The sequence below is a fragment of the Salmo salar genome, chromosome ssa19, assembly GCF_905237065.1.
Source record: "Salmo salar chromosome ssa19, Ssal_v3.1, whole genome shotgun sequence".
Lineage (NCBI taxonomy): Eukaryota > Metazoa > Chordata > Actinopteri > Salmoniformes > Salmonidae > Salmo > Salmo salar.
Genome location: NC_059460.1, coordinates 44,148,197 through 44,159,712, shown reverse-complemented (window position 1 = coordinate 44,159,712; position 11,516 = coordinate 44,148,197). Strand labels below are relative to the sequence as shown.

The window sequence follows — 11,516 nt, the reverse complement described above, 5'->3', positions numbered from 1 at the left end:
AAGTCCATTCTGGCATACCGCCATCTTGTGACTCATCCTGGCTCTGCTATACACGACAACGTCACTTTCAGCATCGCTTTTGATATGCGCATGCATATAGTTTTTTATTGAAAGGATTCATTTAAAGTTTCAACAATAATTATAATCAAACAGCAAATTTTCATAATCAAATACACAAATCAATTTACTGAAAGGATTCATTTAAAGTTTCAACATTTAATTATAATCAAACAGCACATTTTCATAATCAAATACTTATGATCAATTTATGAACGTTATTGCCTTGACTTGATCGAATTACTTGCCAATTCAGACATTCCTCAGCGTGTTTGTTTAAATGATGGTCCCATTAATAATGCTTGGGCTGGAAGCTTTTTTTGCACCGTCTTTTCTTTTGGAAAAGTCATCGTAGACGTAGGGGGTACAGAAAATCTAAATGGCCGTAGAACAGTCATGGAGAGTGGGACACACTTCTCTAAAGCACCCCCGTCTTCATCCTCCTCTTCCCCCCTCCAGGTGAGCAGCAACAGCCATATATTAGAGCGAAGACCACCAGGGCCAGGATCATCAGCAGGAACAGCCCTATGACCACAATGCCCCCCAACGCCCAGGGCTCCATCTGCAGGCGCTGCACAGCCCACTGGACCCAGTCCTCTGGTGACCCTGCCGGGTCAGGGCGGTCTGGAACACTACAGTGGGAATGAAAAGTCAGAGGTATGGGTCAGAGGTATGGGTCAGAGGTAGGGGTCAGACGAAAGAGGTCGGGTATAGGGGTCAGAGGACGGGGTCAGAGGTAAGGGTCAGGAAATAAAGTGGTGTACAAAGTTGTTTTGTTGTATTTTTAGTTGAAATTATCCAGGGAAAGCCCATTTAGAAGATTTCTTCAGATTTGTTCGACCAGCTCTTTCATAGAACAACAAATGACAGTTTTAAAGATACACAACTTTTCCTTTAATTCCACCGATGTTTGTTTCACATTGTAACCTGCTGGCAGTAGGATTTATGTACAGGAACAACAAGGCTTTCCTTCATGTTACAGATCTGTTCATTATTTTTCTTTCTTACTAGCTCTAACTTTGCTGGTAGTTCCTTTATTGAGGAAAAATGTACTGACTATGACTGTGATAAGCAGTTGTCCCACCTAGCTACAGTATCTTCAGATGAATGCACTGACTGTAAGTTGCTCGGGATAAGAGCATCTGCTAAATTACTAAAATGTAAAATATAAATGTAAATCTGTTAATCAACAAGTTTCCAATCAATGACTCACCTTTCCAGAGCCATCTCTCAATGTTCTCAGCGATGGATACAGTAAATACAGTTTGTGAGACCTGGGTTCTGGATGTATAGGGCTCTGTTAGTAACTCAATAGCTGGTCCAACCCTGCATCTGTATACCAAATAAACCCTCCACTTCAGACCCTAGAAGATCTTCTTTAGTGTGAGAGTCTTGGTATCCTGTGAGGTACGCTCATTTACTCACTCTCAACTCCAACTGGATTTTTCTCTCTCGATTCCACTTGATTCCGAAAGCCTAATCAGTGACCGTAACTAGTTCTCTTGTTGTGAGCGCTTTCAATATGTGACGCAGTAGGAGAGAGAGGTCCAGCTGGGTTAATGTTTACCGACAATATTGACTCTATCGGAGGTGAGGCCCGAGACTGTGCTACAAGGTCTGATAAGGTATGCTCTACTGCACAATACACTACACCGCTGAGTGGCACGGTTACTGGCACCTGAAGTGAATGTATCAGGGATAGGGTGGGCCAGTATAAAGATGGAATCTTTGTCGTTTTATAGATGGAAAATTAGATATGACATAGGATCAGCCAGGTATTGGAGTGTTACATTCCCAAGGTTTTAACTGTTGACACAATGTATTAATAACAAGAATAATCACAATGTAATTTTTTTCATTCTTTAACGTACTATGTTTTATTTGCACTTAAACATTAAGTAAAGCTAAACTTGTTGCTCCTCAAATGACAACTACAGATGAATATAATCCCAAAACACAGGTTGTTTCACTCCAAATGATTGATGTACAATCAATCGGTGATGGTACAGTAACAGTATAACTAATGATAATCACGATTTGCCATCTGTTAGGCAACAAATATTACTACTATTTCTACAACACTGCATCAATAATGTACAACACTTTTTGCAGGGGTGGCAGGCAGCCTAGAGGTTAGAGCACTGGGCCAGTAGTCACTAGTTCAAATCCCAGAGGTGACAAGGTGACAAATCTGTCTTTGCCCAAGGCATTTAACCCTAATTGTTCCAGGATTGCCATTGATAGTGGGTCACCCCACTCTCTGGGGCAGTTGGGATATGCAAAAAAACTAAACAATATAATGAACATGTGTGAAATGGGACAGATACTGTATAAGCGCCCACCAATTATACCAGTTGCGTAAATGTATTGTGCTCATTGCACCAGCAGAGGGCACTGTCTATATGACTGTCCTGTCTTTTCCACTGGAAAACAGCCACACAAAAACAAGTTCGGAACTTCAGCACTTTTTCTATAGGGTCGTCTTGAAGGAGAACAGAGATGGGTTTTACATTCTGGACATAGAAACAACTTTATTAAACACAACAAGATTGAAATCTGAGGGAGTTGTTTTTATGCTTCCTTCTATAGACCTACAAAACACACAACTTAAACACCTATCGGCTCTTCCAGGTTAAATCACATGAGAAAGCAGGATAAAACTTGGGTGGGTCTTTCAACCTCAGAGTGGTTTGTGTCCTCAGACAGAACAACAGCACAGAAGCAATGTTCACAGTTCTCTGTTTATAGAGTGTCATTGTCTGTTTAAAGCTATTGCTATATAGTCTTAATGAGTTGGCCATTGCTCATCAGTCTTTATACACACACAGATTCCTCAGGCTGGTTGCAGAGCAGTCTGTCTGTCCCATCCAAGCTACATTGTCCAGGCGATTCTAATACTTCGTTGGTTCTCATTTGGTTCTTCCCTGGGATTGCTGTTTCCTCCCTTCCTTAAATGCTCTACGTATTGTAACTGGGCCAATGTCTCCTCCTCAGACAGACTGTAAGGGCTGGACTCGGGATTTAAGCTTTCCACAGCAACAGCAGCGAACGCAGGACAGCACAATAATAAACAAGAATGTAGCTGGAAGGAGAGAGAGAGAGATTTAGCTTCATGACATTATTATGTAAACAGAGACTAACTTGTTGCTCTGCCAATAACAGATTGAAATGTCACATGATACATGTGATTACTGATTACATTAGTGTTGCTGTGATCACTGTAATTCAACTCATGTGGTTTCACCCAGTTAAAATAGAAACAATCCGATATCACTGATCTGACTGCTTATTCATTTTAAAGTGAACTTGTGTTGCCATGGCTTTTATGACGTGCTCCTATGCTATCAATGACTCAGACATTAAAAAATAAAAATCAATGGGGGCCCCTCTGGAGGCTCGGGGGCCACTGGGGCCCAGTCGGTAATCCGGCCAATAACAACATAATGAAAAACAATAAGACCTCCATTGACAGGCGGTTGGCTAAGTGGAGATAACACCATAATGCTTACAGGCATTTCCTCTTTCAGATCTACCAGAGGTGTCTAAGGGTTGAGGCCTACGGACGTGGAATGTGCCTAGACTCACCGACGAACAGGATGATGATGAAGAACGCCCCCAGCTCCAATGAGTTGGCCTGAGGGAGGTTCTGTAGTTTAGTCCACACCTTATTCAGGATGTCCAACACCTCCTCCCTCACCTCCATTTTGGATTTCCCCTTGGCCTGGTCAGGTCTCATATACAGAGGGTAATGTTGGTCAAACTTATTGTAACGTACAGGAGAAAACGATACAAAGACATGGACAGAATTAGAGGTTTGATGCATTTCTTCAATACATACAAGTTTGTTCATATGAACACACACACACACATACTTTAGGCACACATACTTCCTGTAAGAACTTTCCTGTAAGACATCTATAATCTCTGACATATGTTACTCTGAACACTTTTCAGTGTTTCCTTTGACGTATTTAGGTGAAGACACAGTATTATGTGTTCGTATCGAACTCACCCTGGACAAAATAGCCCTTCAACCACACCCTAACCCTTCCAGTCCACTATGCAATTTGTACTGAACGCTCTACAATTACCTTCCGTCGTCTATGTTGTATGTATATTTATATTATACTATATATTTTATGTGTATTTATATTATACTATATATTTTATGTATATTTATATTATACTATCTTTTATGTATATTTATATTATACTATATGTTGTATGTATATTTATATTATACTATATATGTTTTGTATCTTTATATTATACTATATATTTTATTTATATTATACTATATATTTTATATTTATATTATACTATATATTTTATGTATATTTAAATTATCCTATATATTTTATGTATATTTATATTATCCTATATATTTTATGTATATTTAAATTATCCTATATATTTTATGTATATTTAAATTATCCTATATATTTTATGTATATTTATATTATCCTATATATTTTATGTATATTTATATTATACTACATATTTTATGTATATTGATATTATCCTATATATTTTATGTATATTTATATTATACTATATATTTATATTATCCTATATATTTTATGTATATTTATATTATCCTATATATTTTATGTATATGTATATTATACTGTATTTTTTATGTATATTTATATTATACTATATATTTTATGTATATTTATATTATCAATATATTTTATGTATATTTATTTCACACTATATGTATTTAGTATATGCTCCTTCATTTCATCCCACTCCCTCTAATCCGTGTACTGACTTACTTCATGCGTTGGTGTGTATTTATAGACAGTTCGGGGCGGCAGATAGCCTAGTGGTTAGAGTGTTGAACTAGTAACCGGAAGGTTGCAAGATCAAATCCCTGAGTTGACAAGGTACGAATATGTCTTTCTGCTCCTGAACAAGGCAGTTAACCCACTGTTCCTAGGCCGTCATTGAAAATAAGAATTTGTTTTTAACTGACTTGCCTAGTTAAATGAAGGTTAAAAAACAGTGTGTTTGTGTTTCCTGGGTGTAAGGAGTCCTGGTGTAGCTGGAACAGTCATTCTGTTGTTTAATTATAACCTGTACTATTTCAGGATGGGCTTTCAGACTGGCCCCAGTCATCAGCTAGAGCAGCTGCTCTGTGTGGGCTATCCAACACACACTAAAACTGGACTCAAATGTGTGTGTCCTCACAATAATAGTAAACGAACAAACATTTGACCGACCGGGGACATTTTGTTAGTACCCACAAGGTCAAATGCTATTTCTAGGGGGTTATGAAGGGGGTTAAGGTTAGAATTAGTGTTAGGGTCAGACTTACGTTAAAGGTTAGGACCTCGGGTTCGGTTTAGGGTTAGGTGTTAGGGAAAATAGGATTTTGAATGTGACTAAATTGTGTGTCCCCACAAGGTTAGCTGTACAAGACTGTGTGTGTGTGCGTTATCTTTGTACTTATCTAGTTCTCTAATCACTTATTATATTTGTTTGTGAGAAGCTGCTAGGGCAGCTAGGGGCTGAGACCACATTCTGTGGTGATGTGTGGCACACCACTGTCACGTCTGGTACAACAACAACCTGCCTGCACAGCGTCCTTTTCTGCCCATGTGGTCTGTCCCTGTGGTCTGGTCTGTCACTGTGGTCTGTCACTGTGGTCTGTCCCTGTGGTCTGGTCTGTCACTGTGGTCTGTCCCTATGGTCTGGTCTGTCCCTGTGGTCTGGTCTGTCCCTGTGGTCTGGTCTGTCACTGTGGTCTGTCCCTGTGGTCTGGTCTGTCCCTGTGGTCTGTCCCTGTGGTCTGGTCTGTCACTGTGGTCTGTCCCTGTGGTCTGGTCTGTCACTGTGGTCTGGTCTATCCCTGTGGTCTGGTCTGTCCCTGTGGTCTGTCCCTGTGGTCTGGTCTGCCCCTGTGGTCTGGTCTGTCCCTGTGGTCTGTCCCTGTGGTCTGGTCTGGTCTTTCCCTGTGGTCTGTCCCTGTGGTCTGGTCTGTCACTGTGGTCTGTCCCTGTGGTCTGGTCTGTCCCTGTGGTCTGGTCTGTCACTGTGGTCTGGTCTGGTCTGTCCCTGTGGTCTGTCACTGTGGTCTGTCACTGTGGTCTGGTCTGTCCCTGTGGTCTGGTCTGTCACTGTGGTCTGTCCCTGTGGTCTGTCACTGTGGTCTGGTCTGTCCCTGTGGTCTGGTCTGTCACTGTGGTCTGTCCCTGTGGTCTGGTCTGTCCCTGTGGTCTGTCCCTGTGGTCTGGTCTGTCACTGTGGTCTGTCCCTGTGGTCTGTCACTGTGGTCTGGTCTGTCCGTGTGGTCTGGTCTGTCCCTGTGGTCTGGTCTGTCCCTGTGGTCTGGTCTGTCCCTGTGGTCTGGTCTGTCACTGTGGTCTGTCCCTGTGGTCTGGTCTGTCACTGTGGTCTGTCCCTGTGGTCTGGTCTGTCCCTGTGGTCTGTCCCTGTGGTCTGTCCCTGTGGTCTGTTTCTGTCCGGGCAGATTGGTCTTGTGATCTCCCTTATTGTTTCATGATTCACTATCCTCTGATACAATCAATTGGTTGTATTCCCTTCATTGTTAAGTGTTCCATCATTTTGCTTTATTTGCCTCAAAGCATAGTGAAGGAGGGAACTGTGATTAAGTGTGTGTCTCTCTCTCTCTCTCTCTGTGTGTTTGTGTTTGTGTGTGTCTCTGTTTTGTGTGTGTGTGTGTGTGTGTGTGTTGGAGGGGGCCTCTTCAGCTGATTGTTAAGGCGTGTCTCAACCACCTGCCAGGGTTACTCTGAAGAATGACCTGATCTCTGTTGTTTCTCTCCCACTCTACTCTCTCTGTCTCCCCCCTTATCTCCCCCATCTCTCTCTGTCTCCCCCCACTGTCTCTCTCTGTCTCCACCTTATCTCCCCCTTCTCTCTGTCTCCCCCCACTCTGTCTCTATGTATCGCCCCCCTCTCTCTCTCTGTCTCCCCCCACTCTGTCTCTCTCTGTCTCCCCCTTATCTCACCCTCTCTCTCTGTCTCCCCCCACTCTGTATCTCTCTGTCTCCCCCCACTCTGTCTCTCTCTGTCTCCCCCTTATCTCCCCCTTCTCTCTGTCTCCCCCACTCCGTCTCTATGTATCGCCCCCCTCTCTCTCTCTGTCTCCCCCACTCTGTATCTCTCTGTCTCCAACCACTCTGTCTCTCTCTGTCTCCCCCTTATCTCCCCCTTCTCTCTGTCTCCCCCACTCTGTCTCTATGTATTGCCCCCCTCTCTCTCTCTGTCTCCCCCCACTCTGTCTCTCTCTGTCTCCCCCTTATCTCACCCTCTCTGTCTCCCCCCACTCTGTCTCTATCTGTCTCCCCCTTATCTCCCCCTTCTCTCTCTGTCTCCCCCACTCTGTCTCTCTCTGTCTCCCCCTTATCTCACCCTCTCTCTCTGTCTCCCCCACTCTGTATCTCTCTGTCTCCCCCCACTCTGTCTCTCTCTGTCTCCCCCTTATCTCCCCCTTCTCTCTGTCTCCCCCCACTCTGTCTCTATGTATCGCCCCCCTCTCTCTCTCTGTCTCCCCCCACTCTGTATCTCTCTGTCTCCCGCCACTCTGTCTCTCTCTGTCTCCCCCTTATCTCCCCCTTCTCTCTGTCTCCCCCACTCTGTCTCTATGTATCGCCCCCCTCTCTCTCTCTGTCTCCCCCACTCTGTCTCTCTCTGTCTCCCCCCTTATCTCACCCTCTCTGTCTCCCCCCACTCTGTCTCTATCTGTCTCCCCCTTATCTCCCCCTTCTCTCTCTGTCTCCCCCACTCTGTCTCTCTCTGTCTTCCCCTTATCTCACCCTCTCTCTCTGTCTCCCCCACTCTGTATCTCTCTGTCTCCCGCCACTCTGTCTCTCTCTGTCTTCCCCTTATCTCCCCCTTCTCTCTGTCTCCCCCACTCTGTCTCTCTGTATCGCCCCCCCCTCTCTCTCTGTCTCCCACCACTCTGTCTCTCTCTGTCTCCCCCTTATCTGTCTGTCCTTGTCCCCTCTCCTCCTCTCCTGATTTGTGTTATCTATGTGAATGTCTGAAGAGGCCCTAAAGGTGTCGCTGAAAGCCTACTTTAACTTTGAATATCTGCAATGTTGAAGTTTTTATGTAACAAACAAAGAAACAAACAATTTTCACCCACTATGTTTTCTCCTATTACTTAACAACAGCTTCTCCATGTCTAATAGACATGAGTGTAAATTATATACACATAAACAACAAAACATCACTGACAGGGCAACTTTACTGTATCACAAATCTTACCTTTGGAGTGAATGAGTTTACATGCGGAGTTTGGCAAGTTCATCTCTCCAACTTCAGTACAGATTGGATCTACTTCTCCCAAAGTTTCTCAAATGTTCATTAAAAACACTGACAAACAGCATCAAAGCAAAATAAAAACACAAACAACTTAATGGTTTCCCAAAGCTCTGGGATCGATTGTCTTTTCTCTCTCTCTTTCACCCTCCCCGTCTTCTTACTCCTCTCGTTCGTGTGGTCTCATCTCCGCTGTTCTGGCTCTTCACCTAATTATTAACTTGCTCCAGTTTTCCAGTTGGACTAAAATATTGTCTTTTGTCCTTTGACGTCTCTGTATCTGTAGTTCACTGGGTTGTCAGTCTGTCTGTCTTCACAACAGTTTTCCTCTCTTTAAAAGTCTGTGTTCACTTTCTAATGCTGCACTCGTCTTCTGCCTCTTCTACCCTCTCTCTCTCTGTAGTCTCCTGCAGTAACTCTCTCCCGTTTCTCTGCCTCTTCTACCCTCTCTCTCTCTGTAGTCTCCTGCAGTAACTCTCTCCCGTTTCTCTGCCTCTTCTACCCTCTCTCTCTCTGTAGTCTCCTGCAGTAACTCTCTCCCGTTTCTCTGCCTCTTCTACCCTCTCTCTCTCTGTAGTCTCCTGCAGTAACTCTCTCCCGTTTCTCTGCCTCTTCTACCCTCTCTCTCTCTGTAGTCTCCTGCAGTAACTCTCCCGTTTCTCTGCCTCTTCTACTCTCTCTCTCTGTAGTCTCCTGCAGTAACTCTCTCCCGATTCTCTGCCTCTACTCCCCCTCTCTCGCTCTCTCCTGGTGCCGTCTTTCGAAACTCATTCACTCTCTCTGTTTTCTCTTCCTCCCTCTCCCTTTCTCTGTCTCTCTCTTCTCTGGAGGCCAGCTGTTCTTTTTTTGTCTTTGGTCACCGTGGAGACCAATCTCCTTCTACAGCAAAGAACAAGGGGTGAGGGCTGTGTGTGTGTGTGTGTGTGTGTGTGTGTGTGCGCGCGTGTGTGCATGCTCCATCCGTCTGGTCGTCTGCCACCTGCCACACGTATTCCTGAAGAGTGGGACATAGGATGTGTGTGTATTGGTGTATTAGTTATTGATTTCAATAGTTCTCTTGCACTTCTTTATGTCAACATGATACTAAAGCGAGTACTGCAGTCTACGACCATGAATATAACACCCAAGTCAACTTCAAGAGGCACAGTAAAGCTGGAACTGTTTTGAAGATAAATGTGTATTTTCCCACTTAAAAGGCTCCCCTGTGTTCTTCCTTTTCTTGCTGTTCCATCGTACATATTGGAGGTGTGGTCTCCTTCGCTACGGAAGGGTTCCTGACAACGAAACCGAGAACAATGTGGCTTCTCCTCCGGTCTGTTTGTGTTTGTTCTCTGTAAAAGAACCCTGAGGTACAGGGAGTGAGGCCTGTGTGTTGGTCAGTCAGAGGCAGGGTGATCTTTCAACTGGGTGAAAGTATGCAAACGTTTATTTATCTCATTTGACTTTCTGTTGTTGGTGCATGCAGGAAAATGAGAAAGAATGTTATGCAGGAAAGAATTCCCTATATTCTTTTAGAATGTCTCCATGGTCCTTAAAGGCCCTTTTGTTCCCTGCATTTCCCTTTACACACAGGATTGCATGACCACGTTACTTATCGACGTATTACATCTTTTCTGGCAAAGCCACAGTGAATAATGCTCTCACCTCACCTCTCCTCTTTTCCTTTCCTCCTCTCCTCCTCCTCTCCTCGTCTCCTCCTCTCCTCGTCTTCTCCTCTCCTCCCCTTCTCATCCTCTCATAGTGTCATATTATTACTTCATTGTCAAGCCCACTGTCATCCAATAGGACAGACAGAACATACAGAACAGACAGAACATACAGAACAGACAGAACAGATAGAACAGACAGAACAGATAGGACAGATAGAACATACAGGACAGACAGAACATACAGAACAGATAGAACATACAGAACAGATAGAACATACAGAACAGACAGAACAGACAGAACATACAGAACAGACAGAACATACAGGACAGACAGAACATACAGAACATACAGGACAGACAGAACATACAGAACAGACAGAACATACAGAACAGATAGAACAGATAGAACAGACAGAACAGACAGAACATACAGAACAGACAGGACAGACAGAACATACAGAACAGACAGAACAGACAGAACAGACAGAACATACAGAACAGACAGGACAGACAGAACAGACAGAACATACAGAACAGATAGAACATACAGAACAGATAGAACATACAGGACAGACAGAACAGACAGAACAGATAGAACAGATAGAACATACAGAACAGACAGAACATACAGGACAGACAGAACAGACAGAACATACAGAACAGACAGAACATACAGAACAGATAGAACATACAGAACAGATAGAACAGATAGAACAGATAGAACATACAGGACAGATAGAACATACAGGACAGACAGAACATACAGAACAGATAGAACATACAGGACAGACAGAACAGACAGAACATACAGGACAGACAGAACATACAGAACATACAGGACAGACAGAACATACAGAACAGACAGAACATACAGAACAGATAGAACAGATAGAACAGACAGAACAGACAGAACAGACAGAACATACAGAACAGACAGAACATACAGGACAGACAGAACAGACAGAACAGACAGAACAGATAGAACAGGGAGAACATACAGAACAGACAGAACATACAGGACAGACAGAACAGACAGAACAGACAGAACAGACAGAACAGACAGGACAGACAGGACAGACAGAACAGATAGAACAGGGAGAGGTGGTGTGAATGTGGGTATGCCAAAGATGGAAATCTAACTGTGTGTGTTTCTGCCATCCTTCATGTGAAAGGCTGTTCTCAGTTCTGCTGGCCTACTCACTGTACTGTTGCATAACTCATTGGAAGACAGACACCACAGCTCAGTGGAAAGAATAGATGGAACACTTCTCACAGAATACAGAATAGAATAGAGAGAAAGAGAAAGAGCGACAGAGAGAGAGACAGAGAGAAAGAGAGAGAGAGAGAGAGGAAGAGAGAGAGAGACAGAGAGAGAGAGAGAGATATTCGGGGTAACGTTAAATAGTGAAACAGGATTCAAATTCATAGAATGAAAGTTGGAAGAATGTACACTGGGGAGAGTGGGGTGAAAGTTGGACGAATGTACACTGGGGAGAGTGGGATGAAAGTTGGAAGAAT

The 11,516-nt window shown here is 43.6% G+C and overlaps 2 long non-coding RNA genes across 2 annotated transcripts; both read right to left on the bottom strand.

The window, feature by feature from the left end:
• Positions 1–73: 73 nt before the first annotated feature.
• On the bottom strand, positions 74–1,586 carry LOC106578884 (uncharacterized). Its single transcript, XR_001322540.2, has 2 exons — positions 1,271–1,586; positions 74–689 (listed from the first exon to the last, which is right to left on the bottom strand). It is a non-coding gene; the product is annotated as an uncharacterized lncRNA (long non-coding RNA).
• A 240-nt stretch (positions 1,587–1,826) lies between these two features.
• LOC106578869 (uncharacterized) lies at positions 1,827–8,933 on the bottom strand. Its single transcript, XR_001322531.2, has 3 exons — positions 8,296–8,933; positions 3,643–3,817; positions 1,827–3,139 (listed from the first exon to the last, which is right to left on the bottom strand). It is a non-coding gene; the product is annotated as an uncharacterized lncRNA (long non-coding RNA).
• Between the last annotated feature and the right edge of the window lie 2,583 nt (positions 8,934–11,516).